Raw genomic sequence first — 7,981 nt, 5'->3', positions numbered from 1 at the left:
GAAAATTTGACTTATCAAGAACAAAATCTCTTCTAAGATGTTTCTATATTATATTATAGGCAAATTGCATGTCAGAAGAGATTGTTACTGATTCAGATGGCCAAGTTCTATTTTCGTTTTTCTATCAAAGTATTACAAGAAAAATTCACAGATATACTGGTATGCAGCAATGACTACAAAGGAATTAGGTACAAGCAGAACTGCCCTTGAGAAAGAGGATGTGAACATTAACACGTGAGAATCCCACTGAAGTATTTGGTCCAATGCACTTTCCACTCAATTTCACTGTTTGATATGCAGTAAGGAACTACATCTTTAAAATTTAAAGAATACAATGCCATTTAATTCACACAGAAACAACTTCAGTAATGTAAAATTGGCATGGGATGAGCAGTTACAGCCTAGTAGTGCTTTAGAATATACAAAAAATATAAACTATTTAAAGAAATTCATGCATCTTTTCTTAAAACTTAGTACCTTTGAAAATTAAACACAGAATAACTGCTAGCATACAACAAAAATATCTTTGAAGTTTAGTTTTAACTTTTCATGTTTACTGTGAGTTAATAAGGATAATAAGAATACGGATGCTAGCAAATTATTATTCATTGTATCATCAATAGTTATTATAAGATATATCCAATATATACTACGTACTATCTGCATTATATCTATTTTGAAATATATGTGTGTGTGTGTATATATATACATATATATATATATCCACACACATTAGATAAGACATTAACTTGAAAATGATTTACTAGTCTTTCAGGATGGATGAAACACAATTTTGGGTTTTTTTTTTTTGCAAAGTTCTTGTCCCAAGGGATTGAGATTGATTACTTCGTATAATTCATGGTGACAAAAAGATTTACAGTTTTTGATCTTGGCTCCTAGTACAGGCATCAGCATTGTAAGGTATTACTTGAAAGACTGTGTGCATTTTAAGATGAATTGGTCCTGAGGAAGACCTCTGGTGAGCTCTCAGGCTCAAACTGCAAAGTCACAATTTGTTCTGACATTCTGTTTCATTGCTTTGGTCAGTCCTTCTATTTCATACATTTAATAACAAGTTGATGGATTTTTTTTTATATTAGGTGCTTCAAAATTTTATTGAGAAAAATATTCTTTTGTGAGCTACAAAAAATAAATATGAAGAATAATATCCAATACAGAGTAAATAAATAAATAAATAAATAAAGACAAAAATCTATAAAGGAGGGGACCAATAAATAATATATGAGTAGACCTATTCAGTTTGGTGTCCTTTCAAATACTAGTGTAGATATATGAAAGGACCATAAATATAGGCAGCAACTGAACTCATAACAGAATTTATCTAATTTTTAAAAATCTACCTACAATTCCTGTGGCAAAATATTACCATTTTCTGTTATTGTCAGTGGCTAATTCTGTGGAAAATATAATATGTTTCTAATGTAAAATTTAAGACTCCAAATGGACTGGTTTCTTATTGTATTCATGTAGTTTCTTCTTTATTGTATGTTGCTGGTGTCAATAGAAATGGTATTTGTTTTAAACAATCTCCATGTCAACTTTTAATGATGGTTTAATAGTGTATCTTTTATTTAAGTAAAAAATATAATACATTATCTGGTTCTAGAAAGTCCAATGAGGTGAAATTATGAATTCATAAGAATGATATTAAAGAAATCTGTATTTGAAAAATATTATTTTAGGTATTATATTACCATCAAATTTCAGTAAGATAACTCATACTATCAATTGATTAACAGTTGATCAAAAAGATAAAATACTTTTAAAAGGGGAAATACAGTCAAATGTCATGCTGCGATTGTAGCTGTTCAGGGATTGGCTGCTGTGAGAACTGAATTAAACCTACATGTGACCCTGGGTCCTTGTTCCTTCTCAACATGACCCTCCTCTTTCCTGGGGGACCTGATGATCGGGAAGAACTCTAATCCTTTTAGGTCTCTGTGGGCTGTGTGTCAAACAGCAGGGGCAAGAAGATTCCTTGGAAAAGGCTGGAACTTAAACTCGACTTTTGCTGTATTTGTCTGTTGTTATCATACTCTTTTCTTTGCTCATTGAGCTCTCAGTCAACAGAGCTGCCATCCAACTTTCTTGAGCTCTTTTCTCATAGAAAAGAATCTGGCCTTGATAGAAGGAAGTGGCTCTTTCCAATGCTTTGTCCATGTCTCCTGCCATCTTCCTGCTAAAGCTGCCTTTTGCTTTGTGTGGTTCATGTCTCTACGTTTTGGGAAGTTTCTTCTCTATTTAGAAGCAGTGCATTCATTCCCCAATGGACTTTTTTCTGAAGATGTGTTACGTGTCCTTGATGTCCTGCAGGGGGCGTGTGAAGCTTCAGTTGGCGCTTCGCAGCTCACTTTAAAGCTGTGAATTTTCAGACTTGAGATGTTTACTCAGCTTAGAGACTTACTTGTCTTGTAAGTTCTTCAATCATTTCACTTTCTTCACATAATTTTTGGATGTTTCTTACTCTTACCTGTGATCCTTTTAAAGGAAACACTTAAGTTAAAAGGATCAATGAAAAAAAATATATTATATGTTTATAAAAAATAAAATTAAAAAAAAAAAGGATCAATGACCTTAAATCGAATCCTGACATTAGAAAATAGAGGTGATCTCCATTTCCTGATTTGTTCTTTTCCCTTAATTTGGAATTTGCCATCCGCATGATTTCCAAAGAGATCAGCAAACTTACCATGTTGAACATGGTTCCAGTCAGAGATATTTCATTGGTTCTCCATGCTATTCATGACCTGTTTCATTCATGAGTTTTAGTTTTCAAGCATTTTTTTTTTCTCTGTTTCTTCAGTTTCTAAGCTCTGCTTCCATCCTACAGTTTTCTTGGGCAAACAGACTTCCCTTAGGAGTGCCTTTCATTCAAATTCTCCATTTTTTTTAGATTTTTATTTATTTATTTGACAGAGAAAGATCACAAGTAGGCAGAGAGTCAGGCAGAGAGAGAGGAGGAAGCAGGCTCCCCGCTGAGCAGAGAGCCCGATGTGGGGCTCGATCCCAGCACCCTGAGATCATGACCTGAGCTGAAGGCAGAGGCTTTAACCCACTGAGCCACCCAGGCGCCCCATTCTAAAGTTGTTCTAAGGTGTTTTGAGAAGCTTTCAAGATTTTTTTTTTTAACTATTCATATGGGACTGGAGGGATTTTGAAGCATCTTTGAGTGATTGTGTCTGCTTTTCCAGTCCCTGGAATGGAAGTTTAGGGGCTTTCTGTCCTTTTTTGAGAAAATCTGTGTCCTTAAGAGATGGACTGTTCAGATTTTTATTAGGTGCTGCCACACACAGCATTTGTATCTTCAGAGCAGCCCCCAGCACAGGTGAATTGAAAACTTCATAGTCTTGAGTAATCAGTCCAAAGTTCTCACTAACTCTTTTGATACTTCTACTTAGGCAGAAAACATTATGGGTAGCACTTGTCTCTCTTTCAAGTATATCAGCTTCTTAATATAAATACACTATAGCAGTACATACCCAGATCTTCCAGAGACCTGGGACTTATCTCTAGCATCGAGAAAATATCAGCAGAATAACTGCAAAACTGCTACCAAATACATTAATTTTTGTCATAGTCATTGCTCTTTGTATAGTTCTGAAGGCACCACGGCCTTTCTTCCGGTTGCCAGTATTCTGTGAGTCACAACTGAGCATATGGACTCTTCTATCTCTAAGATGTCAAACAAGTACCAAGGAACCAGAGTATCACTTGGGTTGTGGTAGGGGAAGACCACTCAGATTCTGAAAAGCACTTATAATTTTGCTCTGCTCACATTTCAGATAGAAACTCCAGACTGACTGCTAGCTGCAATCAGAACTTTCCGCTTTCCTAAATGCACTGTACAAGAAAAAGTACGATATAAATTTAAAAAAAAAAATCTTTAAAAAAGAGAAAAAGTACAATTTTCTATCTGAACTATGAGAAAATTAGAGAAAGCTATTTTCTAGACCCTGGAGCTCAGGATCACTCTAGGCCTCATTTGGTTCTACATCAACCAAAAGATCAAAACAGTGCTGTCTTACACTCTCTTCTTTGCATATGAGCATATGTCAAGGCATATGTCATTCTCCAACTGAAAGTTTCCTTCTGCCACAGAAAGACTTAATCCTGCCCTAAATGTTGAGGCATCTCCCTCCTCTGAAGGTTTCCTCTCTTTCTTGTGTTTGGTCAAAGTAGGCAGGCAAGGAGAAGACTGAAGGGCCTCCCCAAAGCTATTAACTAAGAGACCTGAACTCCAATTGTAAGATCTCAGGAGAATGAATTGGAACAAACAAACCCTTAAAATGTCACAGGTACTGTGAAGCCAGTATGTCCCTGTTTAATCCAAATGTTCCTGGGCAGAAATGACTCTTCTCTGAGGGGACATAGTGCCCTAGGACCATTTTCTCATGTGACCCTGCCATCATCAGCACATGCCTATCAAGTTTCTCCCTGGGATCGTCCCCAATCCACCATATCATCTTCAGAACTGTGCTTTTGAAGGAGACATCCTCCTTTTGGTTATATGTGCTATCTTTTATTTCTTACTAACAAATCTCACTCTCTAGTATCTCTCTGGCAGACTGAGGGTCAGAGGTTCCTTGTCTGTCACTGGGATTCTGCCATGAGCAACTCAACTCTAGAACCTTTACCACTGAGGGAAATCAGAGAACTATTAGTTGAGGTTAGTCTGAAGATCCTGAGGGAGTGTCAGGGCTCTGGCTGTAGCTCCGCCATCCCCTCCCACCTCCCACCACCCACCACAGGCCATGGATGCAGTGAATAGAAGCTCTTGGAAGGCTTCATGGTGAAGGGAGGGAGGGGCCACACACCTAAAGTGATCACTGCTTTATTGTCCTTTTCTTGTCCTTTACAATTCAGTTACTTATGTCAAAAGAAATCCTCAGTTTTAGAAGTTTATAACCTGTGTCTGAAGATAATTTGGCCACTTCTGGATAGAAAGGAAGAGGTTGGAGAGGATTTCATCCAGCTTTTTTAGTCTCAAGTAACAGAAACACACAGCAAGTAGTTTAAGCCAGAACAGGGAGTTCTAATAAGTGTACTGGCAAGAATGGGGTCAGATAGGGAATCGGTACAAAAAGGGAGCAATGCAGGATGACCTAGAAACTTCCTCAGATCAAATAAGTATTATTCCCAGGTGTACATTTGTTTCTCCTTCCTGCATCAGAAAAAGGCTTCACTGGGTATCTTTGGGTGAATTCACTCTGCTACTTTTCTTCTCTGGCAGGAACAGAGTTGGTAGTATCCATAGTCTAGGTTTTAAAACAGTTTTTTTTTTTTAATTTGTTTATTATGAGCCAAAATACACATAACATAGAATTTATCATTTTAATTATTTTTAAGTGCACAGTTTAGAGGCAGTAAGTACATTCACACTGTTGTCCACCCCTTACTACTACTCATTTATAGAACATTTCCATCATCCCAAATAAAAACTCTGTACCCATTAAAAAATAAACTCCTTTACCTCCTCCCACCAGGCCCTGGTAATCTTTAGACTACTTTCTGTCTCTGGATTTGTTGCTTCTAGATATCTCATAGAAGTAAAATCATACAATATGTGTCTTTATGTGTCTGGCTTATTTCACTTAGCATAATGTTATCAAGTTTCATCTATGTTGTAACGTGTCAAAATTTCTTTTTAAGGCTAAATAATACTCCATTGTTATAAATACACTATATTTTGTTTATTTATTAATCAGTTGGTAGGCATTTGGGTTGTTCCCATCTTTCAGCTGTTGTGAATAATGCTGCCATAAACATTGGTGTGCAAGTATCTGTTTGAGTCTCCGCTTTTAATTATTTTGGCATATACCTAGAAGTAGAATTGCTATATTATGTGTTGATTCCATATTTAGTTTTCTGAGAATTTGCCAAAGTGTTTTCAACAGCATTACACAAGGATTTCAATTACTTCATATCCTCACAGAAACTTGGTATTTTCTGTTTGTTTTTGTGTGTGTTTTTTTAAGTTTAATAGCCATCCCTAATGAGTGTGAGGGAAGTGGTATCTAATTGTTTATTGGCCATTGTACATTTTCTTTAGAGACGTGTCCATTCAAGTCCTTTGCCCATTTTTGGAAATGGATATTTTATTGTTGTCCTTGAGTTGTAGAAGCTCTTTACATTCTGGACATTCAACTTTTACCAGATATATGCTTTTCAAATATTTTCACCTATTCTGTGAGCTGTCTTTTCATTCTCTTGATGGTATCTTTTGATGTACAAAATTTTTTAATTTTAATGAACTTCAGTTTATCTGTTAGGTTGTTGTCATCTGTGCTTTGGTGTCATACCCAAGAAATCATTGCCAAATCCAATGTCCTGAAACTTTCCCATATGTTTTCTTCTAATAGTTTTATAGTTTTACCTCTTTGTTTTGGCCTTTGATCCATTTTGAATTAATTTTTGTTATGTGTTGCCATATAAGGGTCCAACTTCATTCTTTTGCATATGGATATCCAGTTTCCCAGCATTTTTTCTTGGAAAGACAATCTTTTTTTCCATTATGTTATTATCTTAAATGATAAGCATCAAAGGGCATTTTCATAGTTTTGAAAAATAATGAATACTAAAATTAACTGTATTTTAGACTACATAACATGAAATTTTAGTAAATATGTGATTATCACAAAAATATAGACATTGCAAAATCTGTTGCTACATTTCATTTAAATTATTAGTACGAAATAAAAATATACTCACTTAAGTAATTTTATTTACCAGTAAAATAATAATCATTAGCAGTCCTATGGGGAATATTAAAAATAAACTATAAAGTTACTAATCACTTTATCAAAGACCAGGGGCTTGAATCATTGCTCCTGCTACCACAATAAATGCAAAGGTGGTGAGGCATAAAGGGATTTAGATAGCAATAATATATTAATATATAATGATATTATTATACTATGTCTAATTTTGAAGAAATAGTAGAAATTATACTAAAAACTTTTTTTAAGATTTATTTATTTATTTTAGAGATAGAGAGAGAGAGCACAAACAGAAGATGCACAGGGAGAAGGAGAGAATTTCAAGCAGACTCCACACTAAGTGTGGACACTAACATGGCACTTGACCTGTGAGATCGTGACCTGAGCTGAAACCAAGAGTCAGGTGCTTAATTGATTTTGCCACCTTAACGCCCCATTCTAAAAACTCTCAAGAACGGTCTTCAATCATTAATGTAAAGTTTTTATAACTGTAACACTTACATAATGTAAACTTCATATTGATTCCTTATTATCTTTCGAGAATGTTAACTTCAGTAGGATTTTTGGAAATACTGGTTTTATTAAACTGGCTATACTGAATATATAGTCCCTCATATTTTTATTCTTTTGTAAAAAATCCACAAAATTTCCCAGAGAGGCATTAAAATTCCATAAAGCAAAGTTTCAAACACCTCTGTACTGTTTTTTAAGATTAATATTGTCTTCATTTATATTTATTAAATGACAGGTGGGGACTTATCAATTTTGAGTTATACTTTCTATAGTTCTGTTTAAATCTCTATTAAAATCAATCCATTTTGAAACAATTATATTAGATCTAATTATTTTGACACTAAAGTAATCAATTTTTCATGACTGTCTACATCCATACATATGTCCCTTATTATGGTTTTTTTTAATTTGATGTTTCTGTTACCCAGCAGTAAGATGATATTATATATATATATATATATATATATATATATATATATATGTATATATATATATCCCAAGCAACTGCTTATCTTCCCAAATTTTCAAAACATCATGTGTTGAATCTTAAGGTCCCTTAGGAGAAAAATACAGGAAAACAGTTTTGTTAAGATCAGTGAGTATCAATCTATAACCAGAGATTGTATTTTTGTCTTTGCATGAAAGTCATTTTCTTATAATTCTACATTGAAGTCTACTGAGCATTTCTAAAGCAGAAACAAAGATAAGAAAAGATAGAAAGACTTAGCAGT

This window comes from Lontra canadensis, unplaced genomic scaffold, assembly GCF_010015895.1.
Source record: "Lontra canadensis isolate GAN:19392208 unplaced genomic scaffold, GSC_riverotter_1.0 scaffold80, whole genome shotgun sequence".
Classification (NCBI taxonomy): domain Eukaryota; kingdom Metazoa; phylum Chordata; class Mammalia; order Carnivora; family Mustelidae; genus Lontra; species Lontra canadensis.
The sequence above is the reverse complement of the archived record's forward strand: the minus strand, read 5'-3'. Positions refer to the sequence as shown.